General features: G+C 38.7%; 1 protein-coding gene across 3 annotated transcripts in view; it reads right to left on the reverse strand.

Moving 5' to 3' along the window:
• The window catches only part of PTK2 (protein tyrosine kinase 2), a 190,225-nt gene that overhangs the window by 163,550 nt on the left and 5,033 nt on the right, over window positions 1–21,642 (reverse strand). For all 3 annotated transcript variants that reach the window (XM_088179820.1, XM_088179829.1, XM_088179818.1), the window contains exon 2: window positions 11,736–11,794. The gene's annotated coding sequence lies outside the window, so the exon portion shown is untranslated. The remainder of the gene's footprint in view (window positions 1–11,735; window positions 11,795–21,642) is intronic.

Consider the following 21,642-nt stretch of genomic DNA (forward strand, 5'->3'; position numbering starts at 1 on the left):
AGACTCATTTTCAAGCTCTTCAAGATCTAATCAGGTTCAGAATGGATGCAAACTTAAATTTGCTTGAATATAATAAAGTAATTCTGGCACAAAATCAGGCAGGTACTGCACAAGGATGCCAGTATTTCAGGAACTTCTGAACACATCTTTTTTTCCCTGATATGAAGAAGGAGTTCAAATTAGAGAACTGCAGTGTGTACTTATGCCAGTGTCAGCTCTGGTACAGTTAATATTTATTTTGTCATCCTGCAAACTAAGCATTTGTGACAGTACAAAGGAATTTCAGGCTGCATATGCAAACAACTTGTCACAGAATTGGAGCTGGAATAATTTCTACTTCTATTTGTCTGCTGCAGCCCCGCAGAAGAAGAAATGCACAAGTTTTTAATAACAGGACATTGAAAGCTCAGAGCATACCACAGGAAGCTCAAAGGACCCAAAAAGAATTACCAAAGTGACAGGGATGTTAAATCTGCTGCCACATCAACACAATTTAACTAAATCCGTTTATCTCCCTTTTCCCCAATTCCTGAATCACAGAGTAACAAAAGTCATGCGGCCCAAAGAAAACCTATGAAGTGTGTCTCCATAGCCAAGAGAACAACCACAGAAATCCTCTAGAATAATTTGGGGTAAACTGGGCAAACTCTGAACTCCTCAGGTCTCTGGAGCAGATCTGGCTGGATTAGGTCTGTCAGATGCCTAAAGCATTCCTCAGTAACTCAGCAAGGCTGGAATCACAGAAAGGTTTAGACTGGAAGGGACCTTTAAAGATCACCTAAATTCCAACTCATCCACCACAGGCAGGGATACCTTCCCCTAGATCAGGTTGCTCCAAGCCCCAACCTGGCCTTGAACACTTCCAGGGATGGAGCAGCAACAGCTTCTCTGAGCAACCTCTGCCAATGCCTCACCATCAAAACAATTTTACCTTCTTAAAATATTAAAATATTAAAATTTTGCAATACAATGTTAAGAAATGCCAAACTTAAATTTGAGAAACTTTTTTGAGAAGAAAGCATTATTTACCACACACCTTTATATATAATACCATGGCAGTGTTCAGAACACTCCTAGCAAGGAGAAGGCACCACCAGCATCACTGTGGCCCCTTTGTCCCAAAGCCAGCACAGTTCTGAAACTCACCTGACTCCCCAACCCTCTCCTTTCACAGTGCTCTGGACAGTAAGTTCCAAGTGTCTCAGGTTTGGGGACCATCCAAAGGGAAATCACAGAATCATCTAGGCAACTGATGATCTCAGAGGTCTTTTCCAGCCTAAATGATTCCATGATCCTGGGTGTGAACACTGCTGTTGGCAGCCTGAAATCAGCATCTCCATTCAGCTCTGGTTTGAAGCTTCTGCCTCTTGCAGACTTTGGTAAGAACCAGTTCATGGCCAAAAAATATATGGGGGAGAGGAAAACAGTGAGATGGCAAAGCAGCACAAGCCTTGCTATTTAGGAAACCGAGGTAACAACAGACAATATTGTCATTAATAACACAACCATAGAGAGATGTCAGGGGTGGTGACTTGCAATATTCAAAGGAGTTTCTGTGCTGGGAACAAGGGCATCACCTGGTCCAAACTACCTCTGACAGAGAACAGATACTAAAAGGCTTAATCCAGTGATGTATGACTACAATGTACCAGCTAACACTCATTTAGCTCACCTCAGAAAAAGCAAAACCAAAAAGGATTTTAGGTATTTCCCACACAGGCTTTTCTAATGAAGACATTGTCACATCTGTCTGTAAAAATTAGACAATGTCAACAGGTTTGGTAATGACCTATAGCTCTGAGAGTCTACAAATTAATTAGACACTGCTCCAAAAATCACAAAGTGCAGCTTTGAGTTTGGGCAGTGACTTGGCCAGGACTCAATCCAAAAGCTCTTACCAAAGCACTTAAATGCAAACACCACTGAGTTTCACCTTCCTGAAGTATCCTACATCCAGAATGTCTATTCCTGAAAAGTTTGGCTTTTGAAGAAGTTCATACTAATATTATAAAATTCCAACTCGTCTCTATCTTCCTCAAAGTACAAAAATACCAATATATACTGAGAAACAAACTTTATTCTTCCAGGACTTAAGAGTTCCAGAGGATTTGACTCCCCATTGTCTCCTTGGTCTCTATTCCAAACCTTAAAACTATAGTCATTCAAAATTCAAATATGTTGGGTTTTGCAGTGGGGATAAGCAAATACAGACTTTTCTCTGCAAAACAGTTTCACTGATGCTCCCTTTCAGATAGATCATGAATGGATACATTTGTCTCTTTATAAACTGCTGGTGGATGGAGCTACACCTGTTGTCCTCTGGTCAACTGTAACATTATTAAGAACCAAATGAACACAAAACCAAACACTTTTATAAGTAGCATAGAATATTAAGAGCAACTCATATGGCCTCAGACAGCAGCCATTAAGTTTATTCTTAGGGACAAAATCCTCTCATTCAATAAAAACATGACAGATGATGAAATTTATTTAATTCCTGTATATTAAGTTGTGAGACTAAGTGAATGGTGGAAGCCTATTTGGGGAACACTCCTGGGCTGGATTTGCAGCCCTGACTAATGCCTAAATACTGATATTTGTGAGTAAAGCTCCAGAAGAATCGAGGTCTTTTGAGGTCCTTGGGAAACGGAATGACATGAGAGGGACAATGCCAATGGTTAAGAGCACAGGAACCTCCATGTGTTAGTCTGGAGTTAGAGATCAATTAACCACAACTCAGAAGTGCTTTGAAGTTCAAAGCCCAGCAATGCACAAATCTATATTTAATCTGCAGTCAGTGTAGGAGTTAAAAATGTATCATGAGCTATGTACAAAGTATATATTATAAACCACAAAATGAAATAAATACGAACATGCACTACCAACAGCCTCAGCAATTAGAGATAAATATTTCAATGTAATTTCTTTTAATGCCTCCTGATTTTAACAACACTGTGAACAACCAACCCTTTTAAGTTACAAATGGTTCATGTGTATCATTATTTGCATCACCCAAAACCATATTTTTCCTGCATATTTCTCTACCACAAGGAATATTGTAGAACTGGAGAGGTTGTCTTGTCCTTGGGCTGTTCACAACCCTGACTCCATCCCTCCTTCGAATTTCTGCATTCTTCAGAAATCTGAGATACAGTGGGCAGATCAAAACATGTCCTTGCTTCGAAACACATTTTAGGCAATCTTAATGATATGAGAGCACTGTAAAGTAAGAAAATGCAAAGTTACCAGAATTTCCTGAACAGACTGTATGCGACCTCAATTAGCCATCAGATCAGCTATACAGAAACATGGATGCTTGAAAACATGAAAATCAAGATTAACTGAATTGGGCCAATTTGTAGAAATTCTACATTGCTGCCTTAATAGGCCTGAGAAAAATAATAACTCAACCACCCCAAAAGCAACCAGCCTTTTGTTCAGTTTCTGCAATCTTCTAGAATTAACTAGAAAAATTTTAGCCCTGAGGCCAAACTTTGTGTTCTTCCTACTAACTGCTTTTCAAATGTCTACAAGTCCACACTCTTATTTTGAAAAATTATTTCAAAAAAAGGAAAAAACAAGTACATACTGAAGCAACAAATTTAAACTCCATCTAACTCACCAAAATAACACAGAAATTGTTTTTTTTCCTGACAAAAATATTTCACAGTTCAGATGCAAATTGAGGAATTAAATGTTTTTTTTAACATAAACCAGGTGAGAAAATTGAATGAAGTGACTTTGTAGAGCCATCCAGTTGAGTGCAACACTCCTTCCCCACCTCAGTTCTTTGCCCACTAAAAGTCAGGAAATGCAGAACTTGTATCAGAAAAGCATTACATGCCAATAGAAAAATTAACTCTGTCTTAACATCTTAGCTTCGTTTTCAATCTGTGATGCTCCCCCGAATGTAACAATCACAAATTTTCTTTGATTTTTTAGTGGGAGTTTTATTCAGAAAAGCTAAACTGGCATCTTCTGACCCCTATTTCTCACATTACTGCTATACAGACAATGTAGGGATGGCAGCAGCATTCTCTGGACATATGGCTATATGAATACACAGACCATCAGGACATGAAGTAATTTACAATTAAATTTACAATTTAAGTAATTAAGTAAATTACTGTTTCCCTTATGTCCTTCTTTCTCCTTTATGAGGAGAGACCTACATTAGGTTACATCTTCAAAGTTAAGTGTTTATTATCAAAAGTAACACCAAAACCACTAATTCCTTGTATTAATATCAAGATTCAGTGATTTTATGTCACTAACTCTGCATTTATTGTGGAGTTCTTACTTAACCCTTCCCTTCAAAAAGCTCAAGAGTAGCTGGTGAAAGTTTCACACCACATATGTTTATACACACACACACCCCCCCAAAGAAAATCTTCCAGGTAGCTTTGCTTGGCTTCTCTTCAGACCTTGTCAAGAGGAACACTCTGAACTGAAGCCCAGATTTCACCACCAACACCAAATGTTCTACTCTTCATGGAATACTTACATGACTACAAGATCTCCTGGAGAAAGTGGGCATTGAATTAAAAACAAAGTCATCAAAAAAACTGTTCCAAAAAGCTACAGAAGTCACTGTTCATTGTCCACCTCCTATTTAGGATTTAGCACAGAATAGAAGCACAAGGCTCAAACTGGATACAAATAGATCCTATGCCTAGGAAATTTTTTTTTTAAGGTATCAAAGAAAGATTCATACAGAGCCCCTAACACCACACAAAAAGGAGGTGCCAATTAACATCCTGCTTGCTTGGGATTTTTTCCAAACCAAAAATAATTATGTAGAGGCATCTAAGGTAAATTATTCACCATTTTAAGAGTCCAATGCAAATTTGTATGTAGAGGGATTTATAAGAGTCAGCATTAGTCACACTAAAGGCATAGGAATACAGCACAAATTGTTCTGTTTAAAATAACTAGGACACAATACAGTTTAGACTACCAGTAATATTACTACTAGCAAAAAACCACAAAAATACTTTCAGAAATGGAAGGAAGTATAATACTCATGTATTTTTATTATTATATTATATTTACTATTAGAAAAACCCTACCACTCCTTTTGGATATTGCTTTTAATAGAGATCATCTAGAATAAAGGCATAGGCTGAAGGAAGAACTCAATTATTAGAGCTGTTCCAAGTCCTTTGGACCTTAAAACTCTCTACAATTCTGCCAAGCTTTTACCATCCTCTCCTCAAAGTTCAGCTGAGTAGACTGATCCTGAAAGAGGGAAATGACAACACAGCCACCTGCTTACAATACACACAAAAATAACCTGGAATGCCAAACTTGGAGTCCTGTTGACAACCGTGACTTTTTATGTGCCCTTTTGCTCTGCACAGTCTAAATCCTAAAATAAGAAATGACCTTTTTTTTTAATGGGAAACCTGGTTAGCAATTTAAAGCCTGCACCTTCCATAACACAGCTGGGAGTGGACTGCTAACAATAAACCTTCCACTTGTTGTTAAAGGGCAGCATTTCAGTGGCACCTGGAACATCTATTAACTCCTGCCAGGTGATCAAGGCTCCCTCTTGGTACAGATTTCATCTCATTTAATGCATTAATTTTCAGGTGCAGTTATAGACTCTCGTTGCCTCTTTGTGTACTCTTCATCCTCCACAATAAAAAAATGCTGACCAAGCTGCATTTATGTGGACTCTTGACAGGGAATTCAAATTGTCTGCTTTACTTCTTGCCTGGAAAAGAGAGTACTGATACACAGCTACTGGTCAGAAAGAAATATAAGGACTCACATTACTTCTCACAGTCATCTATCTAGTCTATACTCAAGACAGCAGTATGTACATGAAAACATACAAAATAAACCATTATTTCTGCCAATTCTTGTTACTGAAAATGGATTTAATGAAACTTAAGCCCAAGAAAACACTGCATTCTTTCAAAAACTCTATAGTTGCAAATGAAATTGGCATCTAAGGAATTGTGATGCATCAGAGACTTATGCAACATCTCAAAGGAACAGAGACTAACCAAACCAAATTATCTACAGGCATCTAGGCATGAAGGGGGGTCAGGCTGATTTAAAAGGTTTTACACAGGGTGTTGATATGTAACTGATGTGTCTTAGAAACACATGAGAAAGAAAGGAGTCACATCAGAGGCTTCCAACATCATCCCATTATTTTCCACCAGCTTTAAAGCTAGGAAAGAATAACCAACCCTGCATAAACAAAATGACATTACAAGCAAGACAGTAATACCAGAGAAAACAGGGAGGGTTTAGCAAATCAAGTGAACAAGGACTATTGGCTCAGTTGGTCAGGGCTTGATCCTGATAAAGCCAAGTTTGTGGGTTTGATTCCTGTATGGCCATTCACTTTAGAGCTGGACTCAATGATCCTTGTGGGCTTCTTCAAACTCAGAATATTTTGTGATTCTATTGAGACCACTGAGATGAGGGGGAAAAGAAATAAAAAAGCAGTGTTACCTTGGTACTTGTGAACGGGGTGTGCCAAACACGAGGAAGACAAGTAATGGTTTCACTTTGTACAGTGCTGATAAGGACTAGGCTAAAATACCAGGCGTGAAATTCCCTTCCTCCCAGGCACTGCTAATTAAAACATTTCAGGAAATGCACTTGAGCCCACTTCCCTTCAGAGGAAGTTCTCCATGAATGTCTGCCAGGAAGTAACCCAGATCCTTCCCTCAGCACAGCACACACAAACCAACCTTGGCAACCAGCATTTGCTGGTTCTGCTGCCGATCAAGCTGGCCTTTTTTTTCCCTAAATATTTTATAACATGTCAGTACATTTGTATCCCCGAATATTCCTTCTCTTGTAAGGACACTCATTACAACCTAACCCACACTACAACTCGAGATGTTACACCAGTTACAAACACTGCCATGGAAGAGAACAGGAAGCCTGGAAAGCTTTACTCCGTTTTTAAGTAAAAATTGAAATTTTCAAGCCTTGAAAACATGTGAATCTATCTGGTGTGAATTTTGGTCTTCTTACGTTTTCAGAAAATTCCCTTCAGGTTTTCTTCTTACAACACCAAGGAATATTTGGACATGCAAGGTGGATAGGGAGTTGATTCTAAGTATCTGAAACCTGAACATACTGGAAAGTTAAGAAATCTACCACCTAGGAGTGAGGAGCGCATTATCATTGATTATTTCGTGTAAGAATGGTCTTGTTCAAAGATTCAGAATATCCTGCTGCTTTTAGAAACTTTCCTAGGCCAGCATTAAACATTTTTGTGCACTTTGTAAACAACAGCCAGTGCAGACCTTAACCCATTAACCAAGACACAGGATCAAAGGCCAATTATAAATTACCACTGAGCAAGCTAAGTGTTCTCAAAGAAGCAGAGCTACAAACTTAACCTCAAATAATAACAAGAATATCATTACTCAAATTTGCCATTTAAACAGGCAGGAAGGGAGCAGCAGCAGCACTGTATGGCCATCCCTGGCATCATCAGAATGTGCTGCTCCAGGCCCATCCAAGCTGCATTACAAAGCAGTAATATTTACTGAGTCACACTGTTTTCTGCTTGATGTTTCCCGCTTGATGTTTCCCTATTCACATTTACCAGAGGGCTAACAACCAAAACAAATATTTTGTTTGGGATACAGAAGACCTTTGGCACCTCCAGAGGGAAAACTGAAGCTCTACTTCATTCTATCTCGATAACATATTCCAAGATAATCCAGCCAGGCTGAAGTTTTATTGAACTCCACGGAGGGATGAGACAATGCAGGACAATACCCCAAACACTGAAATTTATTTCCCCAAGCCCACTTAGTCCCCTGAAAGAGACAACAGTTGCTCTGGGGACAGGCTGAGGAGTATAAGCTATGCAGAGCCAAGGCCAGGACAGAGCTCAGAAAGGCATCAGGCACCACACAGAATGGTTTGTGTTCCTTCCATCCAAACTCACAGCTTTGAAACCCTGGTGGTGCCTGTCAGCTCAGACAGAGCACAGAGCCCTTGGAAGGGCACAGCCTGAGAGAAGAGGATGTTCTGTACCGAACTCGTACACGTGTGAGCCCAGCCTGCCTGGAAGACGCTAAAGTTTATCATAACCTTGCTGGCAAAATAAATCTTTCTGCGATCACCCAAAAGTCCAGAATAACAAACCAGTCAGGAAGCCCAGCAAAATTCCACTTCCAGAAGCCAGGAGGAGCTATAAGCATGTAGGTCTTACTGGCAAGAAGCAACATCCATTAATTAGCTTTACACTTGAAAAAAGTAGTTGTTCTTTACACCTTCAAGTGCCAACTGAAATCTTTTGAAACAAATTTTGTATCGAGAAAAGCCCTGAATGGATTAAAACAAAATTACATGCATAACACCCAAAATACACAAGAACCTAGATCTCTGAGATTTCACTAGGGAAGCATTACTAACCATAAGAGATAAAAAGGAACATTAATTTATCCATCTGCAATACTGTATTTAAACAAGTGTTATGCTGGATACCACAAGGTTTCTCATCCAACACTAGTTTAATTCCACCTGAAATAAAACCATAAAGCTGGAAAGCACCTGAAGTCACTTCAGTAGAGATACAATCCAGAGAACATCCTCTGAAGGTGTTCCTTATGTGGAAGGACTGGCAGCACATACCATCAGTGGCTGACCAGCATGTTTGAAATCACACAATACGTACGTGTAAAATTACACATTTTTCCCTAGACAATGCCTGCACCAATACCATGCTCAAACACCAGCCTCAGGAATAAGTCAGAATTATAAAGTTAAACAGAACTGCTCATAATCCCTTCCTATTTATGATTTGTGTCTTCTACACTCATTATTTGAGAATCATAGTAGTATTTTGGTTGGAAAAGAACTCTAAGACCATTGAGTCCAAGCATCAACCCAGCACTGCCAAGGCCACCATTAAACCATGTCACCAAGTGTCACATCTACATATTTTTTGAGTATTTTCAGGGATGGGGACTCAAACAGTTCCCTGGCAGCCTGTTCCAATGCTCAACCATCCTTTTGGTGAAGGCATTTTTCCTAATGTGCAATCTAAACCTCCCCTGGAACAACTGGAGGCCATTTCCTCTTGTCCTGTCCCTTGTTTCCTTGAAGAAGAGCCCAGTCCCCTGTCTACAACCTCCTGTCAGGGAGTTGTAGAGAGCAGTAAGGTCTCCCCCTTCAGGCATTCAGAGATTCTGGATGATGTTAGCAGTCATTTTGTCAAGTTTCCTGCTTTTCTTTTATGGTCTTCATACCTGGTGAGTTAAATACAGAACTGCCAAGTGATTCCAGTGCTGTTCAAATCAGTGAGAGATCTGCTCCAAGTGCAAATTTTAAATGTTACAACAAAAACAGGCATGTCAGAGCCCAGACTCCAAAATGAAACCTTTCATCCTAAGTTTTGTGACTCCATCCAGTTCAGATACTAATAAAACCATAAGATGAATGGGTGAAGGCAGCACACTTGGAAACTCCATCCTGTAAGAGGGAGGCTTGAATAATGTCATGAGCAGACAAGGGTACTAGAAGCAAACAGGTTGTGATTCTATGGAGCAAAGTATGTGACCACATGATGAAAAGACTATCATGGTACAAGTAACAGCTTGACTTTTTGCAGTTTGAATACAAAAAGTAACAGTTTATAATAAAGCAGCTGGATAAGTAAGAGATGCAGTATATTTTTTTGTCATTTCCACTGGAACTGTCATTGCAGTATTTGCATATACAATACTACTTTCAAAGAGCAAGTAGCACTAATCCCTTCCTCTTACCAAATCCTCAGCCAGAATTAAGAAAACATTCACAGAATTCAATGTAAACTTGACAAATTAGAAGTACTTGCAATCTACATTTAAGATTTTTCACTGTTTCCTCTTACTCTACGTTGTATTTCACAGCCTTGTTATTTACTGGGCTGGTTTTCTATAAAGTCTTATCTAGGCAGGTACTGCAAGATATTTACCTAACAAACTAATAAATACTTTGTTGTCATGGTTTTACCAGGATATGACTCATTGGAACCGTGTATTCCAGGGAGCAAATGGCTTCAGTTCACAAAACAGACAAGTGCACTCTTTTGCTTGTGACATTAGAACAGTCAGAGCTGTTCCTTTCAAAAGGTCAAACAAAATTCAAGGAAGCATTTAAAACCCCTGAAATCACAGATCTGATTTGCAGGCCTTTATATATGATAAAATGTTTTGCACTAACCCCCCTGCCCTTGTTTTCTGGATTTCCCACACTATTAGCTTTCCACGTCCAGGAAATATTTTTCAAGTGTCTGGGTTTCCAGCTGAATCGTAAGTCAGAATTAACATGAGGCGTAAGGCTACAAATTTTGATTTCAACTGATAAAAATATCAGTACTGATTCCAACTAAAGTACTTCAGGCTTTTTCCAACTTCAGTGACAAAACAGAAGATTGCTATTTTTTAAGCCATTCAAACTTTCTCTTTGGAGTGGTAAGAGTAGGTGGAATTCCTTGGAAAAAACCAACTGCATAATATAAACAAACATCATCCCATACCAGAAGAGGGAAGGAAGAAATTGGAGAGGAGAAGCAAATATTCTTCATAAACTTGAAAACTGAAGCTTAAGAAAGGCTGACAACATCCAGAAGTAAGCTACTGAAGAATAAAGACATCTATCCCTGTCAATTTAGATGGTCAGGAGACAGTAAGTGACCCTCTGCTGATTTGTGAAGATGAAAATCCATATATTATGGATACAAGATCACAGCCTGAAGTCCCATTAGGAGCCTGCTCCATGTGAAATGCAAGCAGCCAAATCTCCTTGGTTCTCAAGTGTATCACAGTCCAGGCAAGAACATTAATGACTCTAAACCATGTGATATCAAAGCTTTAAATAAGAGTAACCACATCTACCAGTTAGATTCAAAAGTGCTCCTGAAGTAACAGGAGATGAATTTTGTTACCGGCCAAAGTAACAGAAAAAAAAATTAATACAGGGTCACAAACCACCAATCACAGGGAAGGTTGCAGAAAGGGGGGAAACCAAACCACAAAGAAAAACAAGGATCCAACAAGTTATTCTAGCCACACTCAAATGTTAGAATATTCCAAACATGCATATATATGAGCAGCAGAAAAGGCAGAAGTCAGAAATACCAACTACACTGAGGAGTAAAACTGAAATTTTCTAATATAACCATTCACCCTGGAGACAGGGGGGTCACAAGGAATCAAAAATATGCAGACCAGAAATCAATCCCTGTAATACAAAGAATACTGTGGCTGTAACTTCTCTACTCCTGCTTTTAGCTAAACTTCAGATCAGGCCAAGTGTCCCTACAGCAAAGGTTTTGCTTTGTTAAGGCCCATTTATTCTGTACTACAGAAAAGCAGAACATGAGAATAGAGAATTATTAGTATTTTGCTCCAAAAGGCAGCACGTGGGAGCGGTCAGACAATTTTCAGCCAAGAGGCTTTGGCAGGTGAGAAAACATCACCTCTCATGTACAATAAATTAATTGCTGCACAGGTCTGCCCACCTCTGTACCCTCAGGCTGAATGGAAGGACCATGAAGAGGCTGGCAGAGAAAAGCCAGTTCCAGGAGGCTCAGGGAAAAAAACAAACCAAGAAATTCTGTTTTAACACCCACTGTTTAACAATCAGGATTTTCAACAATAATTATAAGGAAAGAACAACAATAACAACAACAAAAAAATCTCATCTTGACCTGCTTTACCCAGAATAAAACTCAGTGTGAAATTGAAATCATTAGCTATTGTACATACCCTATGTAGACTTTCCAGTTCTCAGCAGCAGGTGCTCAATACAGGATGAAACATGAAATCTGAAACAAATATTGAGAACTCATTAGAGTATTTTCTCAACTAATATCACAGTAGTCAAACATCCAAAAAATTTCAGAGCAAATTAACTGATACTCATGTTATGAAGACAAGAACCTCCCTAAGTAACCAGTTGCAGTACATATCCTATTTTACAAGCGCAGATTATTTAGCTGGAAGTCCTTAGGAAAAGAACAAAAGAAACCCACCCTAAAACAAAACACAGAAGAAGTTTGTGTAAGTAGAAGCCAGACACTTATAACTGAACTCAAAACAGAAAAGTTGCCTGAAATCCTGTCGTTCCCATGAAAGCAAACTAAAAATTTCCCAAGTTATATGGATTTGTTATTTTGAAGGAGGAGGATTAAAGCATCACAAAATGAACCTTTATTACTGATAATCTACATTTAATAGCAAAAACAACAGAGTGCTGAAAACCATGATGAGTGATTCAAAGCATTAGCAGCATCCAGATCTAGAATTAGAAAGTGCTTCCCTGGAAAATAAAAAGTGTGTGGGAGGAACTAGTGAAAAGCATTTATTTCCTCAGGGTATGTGCATCACAGTGCAGCTGAGCCAGTTCTCAGCTGAAGTAACAAATACACAAAGATATTGCTCAATACACAAGTAATACACAGAAAGTTGTGGGATCGTTTCTTAAAGAAAACAATTGATCTAAAAGAATTCCACAGTCAAGTAATGTAGAGTTGAGTTTATTACTTTGCTTGCTGTTTTTCTTCTTTCCCTTTCAAACAAATACATCCTATAGGGACAAAGTTAGTACCAGTAGAAAGCCCAAGCTTCTATATAATGCACATAAAACTGGATTTCTAAGAACTGTTTCCCAAACTTTATTCACCTTAAATACTTAATCTTCCACACACAAAGACCACCAAAAGATTTCCACAAAAAATTCTCATGAGATACACTAACATTAAAAGTTCAAATAATCTCTGCACAGTTTCTTTTAAGCTTTCATCTAAATTATAATAAATTGGGTATTAGGGGGAGAAAAGTAAAATACTTTAATTTCAATATGAGAACCAGAAAAGTCACATTTACCTGAAATGCACATCCATACCATGGAGAAAAAAAATCAGCAAGAACTTGAACTGCTTTTATGGTGCTACACAAGATGAACGGCACTGCCTCCAAACCCTGATTTTATGGTTAACACAGAATCTGCTAAGTCAGGCTGTCCCACCATCTCTGCCAGACTGAGTGGCAAACGACAGCTTTTCCCACAATCACGTCTGCTCTGAACGTTTTTATGGAATTAGTCATGATTTGGGACAATTTGCAAAAACACTGATAATTAACACAATGGGAATGATAACATGGCAAGTCTTTATGAAAAGGCAAATTGCTCATTAGACTGCTTCTCAGACTGAGAAATCCGTGCACTCAGTGATTTAACTAAAGATGTTTTCTGATAAGGCAAAAGCTACTTTTAATTTCCAAGGCCAGTAGTAATGATCTTTCCCTACTCTGGGAAGTTACATCAGTAACACCCTTAAAATACTTCTTAAAATGATTGTGCAATACCATGGGACTCATACGCACCATCGAAAAAGCACCAAACACTAGAAAAATATTATTTTAATTGCTGAGGCATCAATAATGCACTTACAGGCATGTTAAATTTTCCACACAAGTTCTCCCACTGATTTTCAATAGAACCACCCATGTGTGTAAAATTCAGTGTACAAATGCATGGCACTGTGATTTGATTTGATGTTGGAAGGCAATCCCAGAGGACAGATAAAGGGCCTCTCGTTTGTTCATTAGCTGCTACAAGTAATGCAGTCAGGACAATCCAAAAATGGGATCATTTGTTCTCCCTTACACCAACAGCCTTTTCCAGGCACACCTTCCCAATATTTGTTTTCACAGGTTACTTACTGATTTACTTCATTCATCAATTACTTAGGAAGCAAGTGGTGACAAGAACTCTCCTATGCTAAACTCAAGTCCAACCAGTTGTAACACTTCTTAAAACACCAATTAGTCTCCTCCTAATAGGGATAAAATGCTGAAAGCTTCTAAAGTGGTCAAAAGGAGATTAAACATAAAAGATGGTTTGGGTTGAACATTTGTGCTTTTAATTTGACTTTTTGTAAAAAAAAATAATAAAAATCCATGCATCTTACAAAATGGTTTCTTTAAAATAATTTTTAAAAAGCCCCAAACAAGTATATCTGCTCAGGGGAAAAAAATTAGAAGGGTTGAGGATTTTTCACAGCTTTTGAAATTTCTCTACCTTCTTCTACATGGAAAAGGTTTTCAGTAAAGTGACAATATTTAAATGTTAAATTTAACTCTTTTTGTGGTGAAAAACTATTCCCTTTTAGACTGTTCCAAACCACCTGTAAGTCATCCACTTGATCCAGTTTTTCTTCTTTATTTTTTTTGCTCTGCTTTATCTACCCCTGGAATACCTCACTCTCCTCTTAAAATCAACACAGAATTCTACCTCTTTGTAATTAAAAAAGAACTTACTTGTAGATCTAAATGTCCACCTACAAGGCCTGAAAATTGAAGTTTCATCCTCTAGTATCATTCTATTCCCTCTCTAATTTTGACTCCTTCCTAAAGGAAAACACTGAGCCATTAGACAATTACCAGTATCCAGGAGTAAAAATTTTAATTCATCTTCTAGGCATGGAGCTCCTTCCTCACTTTCCTCATGTTTCCAGCTACCTTTAAAGCTCTTTGACTGTGTTTTTCAAGATTTCAAAATTTGTCCTCTTCACTCTTCACACACAAATACCTTTCCTCCAACACCTGAGATTCTCCACTCCATTTCAACACAGCAGTGACCTCAAGGACCTCAGTCTCCACAAAGCCAAAGATGGGACCAACATTATTTGTTTCACTTCCCTCTCCTAACTCTGATCCACAGCAACAAAGCAAATAAACAGTTTTATGCACTGCAATGTGTCTATCCTTACAGAATACTTAATCTGGTCTCTGATAATGCCACTTTGGCTCTACAGTGAGTCAAAGGAAAACTCCACAAAGATCACAGCAGACAGGAAAGACTTGCAGAGCTCTGTCAGTGCAGGGAAAAAACAGAAACAGCAACTGCTGGATACAAGTAATATCTTCTTTAGCAGAGATGAGACAATTATAGCCAAGTTATCTGCAATGTTATTATTTCTGTAGCTGTACTCTCCTGTATCTTTCACAAACAACTGAATCAAGTGAACTTTGGCAGTCACTGAGCAACCACAAACAAACTTCCATGAGTGAACTGTACACTGTTCATAGGGAATTATTTTCCAGCCACTTGTTTTAAGGAGACAGAAAGGATCTAAGTTTTAATGTTTTAACAAGATAGGAAGCGAAGCATTCCATCGGTCTTTTGAAAAAAATGTAGTCTGTATGAACATTTATATTTAAGACACAAAAAAGGGGAGATGAAGCTGCATCAGGGGGAATTCAGATTGGACATGAGGAAAATGCTATTCATAGGCAAGGTGGTCAGCCACTGGAACAGGCTCCCCGAGGAAGCAGTCATGGCACCAAGCCTTAGCTGGACTCAATGGTCCTTTTGGGTCCCTTCCAATTTGTACAACTTAAATTTTCTCACCACTCCCTCACACCTCAGTGCTGCCTGGAGCACTTTCAGCAGCAGCACCAAAAACCCTGCCATGCAGAAGAATAATTACAACACAGCCCTGAGTACAATCTATTAACAAAAGACCCTGGCCTTCAGGAGAAGCCCCAGAACAGTCAGGGCAGTTACTGAATTCTAGACCAACTCAAAAACACTGTTTGCACAGACAATGCTGTGAGGATTTAATAGTCTTGTTTCAGGATAATTGGCATACAAGCACTTATTTAGTTGGGTTGGCCACCAGAAGAATATAGTCCATAAAGCAGAATCTGGACACCTCACTGGACCCAAACACAGAGCCTAAGACACTGTCAGCTGCACCACCAGTACTTCTGCAGAAATTTTTAACCAGATTGTTATAACTTACCTGGGGAAAGAAGTACAACCTTCAGTAAGGTCTCAATTCCACATCACATGAAAAACACACACAAAAAAATAAAAAAATAAAAAGCTCATACTTACTATCACCTCCTATTCTCTATCAGATAAAAACACAAAGTTTTAACAACACAGAACACAAGTTCAACATAACACTCCAAACTGCTGTAACACAGACTCAGTCCAAAAAACGATCATATTTCAAGCGACAGCTGTGCATTAAGTACTCACATTATATGCACACAGGCACCACTCTCCCCCTCCCCACTTCGTTTTGACTGTGTTCCAAATCCTTTCTCAAACTCACCACTTTCATCTTGCCTTTCCAAAACTGATCTCAACCCAGCTACCCACAAGGTCTTGCCTTGTTTTTCTACTTCTGTCAACTTCAGGAGTAAGGTATTCACAGAAATGTGGTTTATGTACATTTATTTTCACAACTTGTGCAGCCCTCACCCTTTTTATACTTTCACTCTATGACCTCTTCCTTGGTATAATATGACCAGTGTTCCTACTCCCACCTGAGAATACTGGTGCTCAGTATCTATTTCCACAGAGGTATCAAATGCTTTTCAAAGAGGGAACTTCAATGCAATCCCCATTAAACACCAAAAAATTAAATGCATTATAGAACTCCAAAATCTGTTTGCTATGAAGGGAAGCCCTGTTCAATACTCTCTTCAGATTTTGAAACAGTTTAAAGGTTCTGTTTGCCTTTAAGAGAAGAAAAAGCTGATTCAGTTGTAAAATGAAGCCAACATTACACAGTCCTGTCTTGAAGAATTCCCTCTCCTCCTCTGATGAAAGGAGAGCAAGGCCCAGCACTGGCTGCTGGAAGCGTGAGAAGAGCAGCACTGCCATCACAAAGAAACCCCCCCTTCACTGAGCTGAATGAGCAGGGGCTGGGAGCCTATGACACATCTAAACTTCCACTTCGTTTAAATCCCCATCTGAGGATTAATCGTGTGCTGCACACCAGCTTCCTCTAAATGGGCCTAATCTTCTAAAAAAATTCACTCGGTTCGTTAATAAATTCACGTAGGTAGCAAATTTCCAGAGTACCAAAGCTCAAGTATACAAATGAAATACCGTCAGGAACTCTAGGCAGGAAATGGAACAGAAGTGAATTCAGTGTTACATCCCACTCCTCCTTTTGACTCCACTCTTTGACTAAGTTTTACAGAGGTTCTGACTGATTTTTTTTTTTCCATCCACAACCCAAAAAATAAAGGGACTAAGCTCAATCTAATATTCACAAAATGTTCGAGAAGAAACCAAGTGAGAGTATTCCCCCTCAAAAAACACATCCCATATACTTTTTTCCCCACTATTTCTCTTATAAATTTCAATTCTCAAACTGTACCATCAAAATAAAAATAGTATTTTTCACCAGTAGAAATGCATTGATTTTTCCTGATAACCATTGATAAATATGCATAAAAAAATTTCTACACATATTCACTAAGGAGTACAGTAACTGTAATCCTCCTCCTTGGTGGAGATTCCCCCCAGCTAGCAGTTGAAATCCCAGAATTCACAAAGATAATCCTCAACAAGAAAACCAGTTTTTAGAACTTATTAAACAGGTTTTAATGCAGATGACAAGAAAAGGGCTTCCCTTAACTTTCAACCAATTGAGGGGTTCTTAAATGGCACTTATTTCCCCAGACCACAGCAGTTTACACAAATTCCCACACATTGCACAAATGCACATTCTTCGCTTCTCCTCTCAGCCCAAAGACACCACAAAAACTCAGATGCAGCACTGAAGTGTTAATTTCAACAGCTTCTACCTCTACTTTTTAACCCAGTGATTTAAAAGCTACCAGACCTGTGCATTTATTCTTTCCTAAGGATCATCTCAGATGCAGCAGCTGTAGCAGGTACAGCCAGACAGGATTACATTTTGCCTTCACACACATTTCCACTAAAGATTATTTAATTTTGCTTCCCAATCTCAGTAGTAGTTTGTTCCTTCCATGGCAAAATGCTGAGAAACATTCTGACTTGCTTTAAAACAGATTCATGCGAGTTATGATTAAGACAAAGCCTAGTGGTAAAACATCAAATACAAATTATCATACTAAAGAGTGAAAGACTGACAGAAAAACAAAGAAAAGCGTCAAAAGAAGTTCCTATTATTCTGAAAACAAAGCTAATCTTATTAGTATATAATAATATATTTTAATTAATTAAAGGGCAATACTAGAAGAAATAAAAGTCATCCTAAGGCCACTTTATCAACTTGTTTGTACAGTTTAAAAGTCTTGCATGTTTTCCTCCTTGAAATTAGATAAAACAGCAGCTAAACTAATTGTTGTAATATCAGTAACCAGTTCATAATGCTGTTTTCCAAGTGCTATGTAGGTAACATCGGCAGAAGAACAAAACAGAAAAGTTTTTCTCCCCATGACCTTTCCAGCCTTCCACAAAGGAAACACAATCTGCTTTGCCTGGGACAGATTCACATCAAAGCTGCACAGTCTCAGGCAATTGCAGAGATAACAGAGAGCACACGAGCCCACAGAGAACTCTCAGCTGCTGGGGTTACTGTCAGCAACCTTTTGATTATCACCAGAATCCTGCAGATAATCACCCCACATTCTTTACCTGTTCTCATCACTAAAATCAGTGCTGGACAGGATTCAAGAGGTCACCTTGTCAAGCTGCCACTCCTAAGGTAGGAATGAACAGCATCCCCTTTCTGACAGATGACTAATTTGGTCTTGAAGATTGTCAGGTATGAGTTCCTTCCCTAATCTATCCCAATGGTTTGTGATTCTTGGATTTAGAAGTCTTCCTCCCCAAGTACCAACCCAAGTCTTTGGTCCCATTATTTAAGTCAACTAATTCTCATTTTAGTCCCTGTAATCCTTTATCACCTTTATCCTCATAGTAGCCTAATGCATGGGAATAATTTCACTTCTTATCTCTTGTTAAGTCTTAACATCTTAATTTGTTTAGTTCTTAGATGCCATATTCTCAAGCATCTGCTACTAAAAGCATCCAAAAAAAGAAAACTATTGATGTCCATTGCCCAAAACCTAACAGAATGAAATCCTACCAGTGCTGAATCCAGCAGAAAAAATATTATTTACCCCCTTGGCTACACCACAGCAGAGCACTTCTTTACCTCAACCAGCAGAACAAGGTTAACCACAAAGTGAACATCCATCAATCAATAACCTGCACACCCCAGTTCACTCAGCTCTTGCAGGAGTTTAAAAGCATATTTTGAGCAGAACATTCGAACAACAAAATTCAAAATGCACTAAACACTGAGTAGTAACAGAGGCTGTAGAGCCGAACAAGTGCAGAAAACAGCCGGTTTTGTGATTTATACAAACTGAAGTGGAAATGACAAGATAATTAATAAACTAACTGAAATCTAGAAGCCTCTAGGATATAGTGCTTAAGCCTGAAATAGAAAATGAGAGCTGATAAAAATTCAGAATTACTTCTTTAGCCATTAATTAACAGTGTTCCCATAATGGAGCTGTTAACACCAGAGTAAGAACTGAAACTGTAATTTGTAACATTTGGAAAGAGCTTCACTGAGAGCGAGAGACCAACACATGTCAGCAGTCTGTGAAGGTTTCCTGGGTGAAAGCTGGCAGTGGAAAACAAGTAAAAAATGCAACAAGATTAAATAGTTTTTGATACAATTAAAAACTGAACTCAAGAGATTAAAACTTTCCAACTTGTGGCTCATTAATTGGGAGGTACAATTCTATATATATAATCTATCAGCCCTTTTTCTGCTTACTTCTAAAATGAAATGTATTTTATTTAACAAATGCAGTTCTGAGTCAGGCATGATGAGGGAAAACGAGCACACTGACAAAAGTGAATTAACTGCAATGGCCATGCCAAGGCTCATTCCAAGCTATAAGATGGCACCTTAAAGCAACAATTTGGATCCAACATCATGTTTCTGCTTCTCCTGGTGATGGGCACTTCAAACTCTCCACAGGAAGCACCTCAGAAGTGAGGAGGTTTTGTGCCAGGGTTCACTGTCCTTATGTTAAAGGGAAATAAACAACAACAACACAGCACCTGAATTAATTCTGCCATTGAAAGGAAAAGAAGCCACAAGAGGAGAAATAAAATTAGTCCCAACTTCTGATATTGTGGCTGTATTAGTGGTTCCCACCTGCCTGCACCACTGGTTGACAAAACCAATGTTACCAGGTGTGAAGGGTCCTAGACAGTGTCAAAAATACAAGAACATCTCCATCAAGTTCTGGAACTTGGTGGGGGTAAGGGTGAAGAAAGAGGGGTAAGGAATTACACAAAACTGAAGTATGAAGTTCACCTCTTTACAAAAAGTTAGTTCCAACAACTGAATGACAAAAGAACCTGTTACACATCCCTTCTGTGCCTACACTGGGAAATCCACTGTGAATTAATTCTGCCTGTAAAGAGTTTCCACTACAAAAGCATCAGTAAGGCAGCAAAGGGGATGGAGGAGGAGGCTGCTAAAACCTGAGGTACATCCAGGCATAAAAGAACCACAAGAACATTCAGCCACTAGCAAAAGGAATTTCTGCTTGAAAAGTGTATTAGAAACAGCAGGGGAAAATCTGGTAAACAACTTGGCTGGTTAACCAAAAATAAAAAGGAACTCAGAGAACTCTTTTAAACACTAACTTTTTCTTCTTTCTGTATTAACCTTTACTTGAAAAAAAGCAGGCAATAAGTATTCCAGAATACTAACCCAAAACACAGACTATTTACCCCTCTGAAGACAGAAAGATTGGAACTGCCCAGTTAAAAAAAAGAAAGAGAAATCAAGAGCATATACCTATGTGCAAGTAAGAAAATGGTGGCAGATTTTATGTTTTCACACTATCTTTCATAGGAAAAGAATTTTCTAGATTGCCTGAAATCAGTAAGAGGAAATTCTCTTTGGAAGATCACAGAATTTCTGAATCTCAAAGCTGCAGAGTATTACTGAGAACAAACTTGCCTCAGCGCTCATGCTGAACATAAAACCTACAACAGGCAGGATGAAACAGGTATTGATTGATGTAAATCTCCATCACTGGGTGTAACTCAGACATTGAGATTTCTAAGTCTCTCACTAGTGCCTTCAATAGAATAATCTTGAATGCTCTGCTAGAAAATTACCTGTTAAATGCTGATGGAGCAGAGACTTTACTGGCTACTGTACATCTCATGGATTATATCACTGAATATTCCAGACAGTGCTTAAGGCCTGGTAAAATAAGTGGATACCTGGTTAAAGAGGTGCCTTCACAGCCACAAAACACTTCATTTAACTCATTCAGAGCCTCTGCTAAACTAAACTTCTGGTATCACCTTGACATGTTAATTATTCTCAGCAAGAAAACAGGAAAAAAAGATAAAAAAAGAAAGGGAAAAAACCTCATCATCTGCTTCAAATCCTTCCTACAAACTTCAGTGGGACTACAGGAAAAATTATCTCTGCTTTCCAAAGACACTTTAGGGGCTCAGATAGTCTGCTCCCTCTCTTCTCCTCCAAACCAAAATAAAACAAAAGCAGGAATTGCACGTTTCTATGTGTGCGTAAACAATGCAAAGCCCAAGCATGGCAGCAGGAAGCAGGAGCAGTTCAGAGTCAGCAGAGCCCTCTGACCCTTCTCACTGTACCAAGCACTGGAAGAGACTCAGCTCAGTCACTTCTGTCTCTGCAAAGGCAACAAGTGCCTCATTTAAGGAATCTTGACACATACACAGGCTAAATCTCCCAAATGTATTGTTCAATGTAGCTGGATCGACAGCAGTGGCTGCAGGACACTGATGCAGAGGTTTTGCTTATACACTTCTGAGGAAAAGGAAGGAAATTAGTCTGGAGTCTTGAAATTAGTT

This window comes from Sturnus vulgaris, chromosome 1, assembly GCF_052056855.1.
Source record: "Sturnus vulgaris isolate bStuVul1 chromosome 1, bStuVul1.hap1, whole genome shotgun sequence".
In the NCBI taxonomy this organism is placed as follows: Eukaryota; Metazoa; Chordata; class Aves; order Passeriformes; family Sturnidae; genus Sturnus; species Sturnus vulgaris.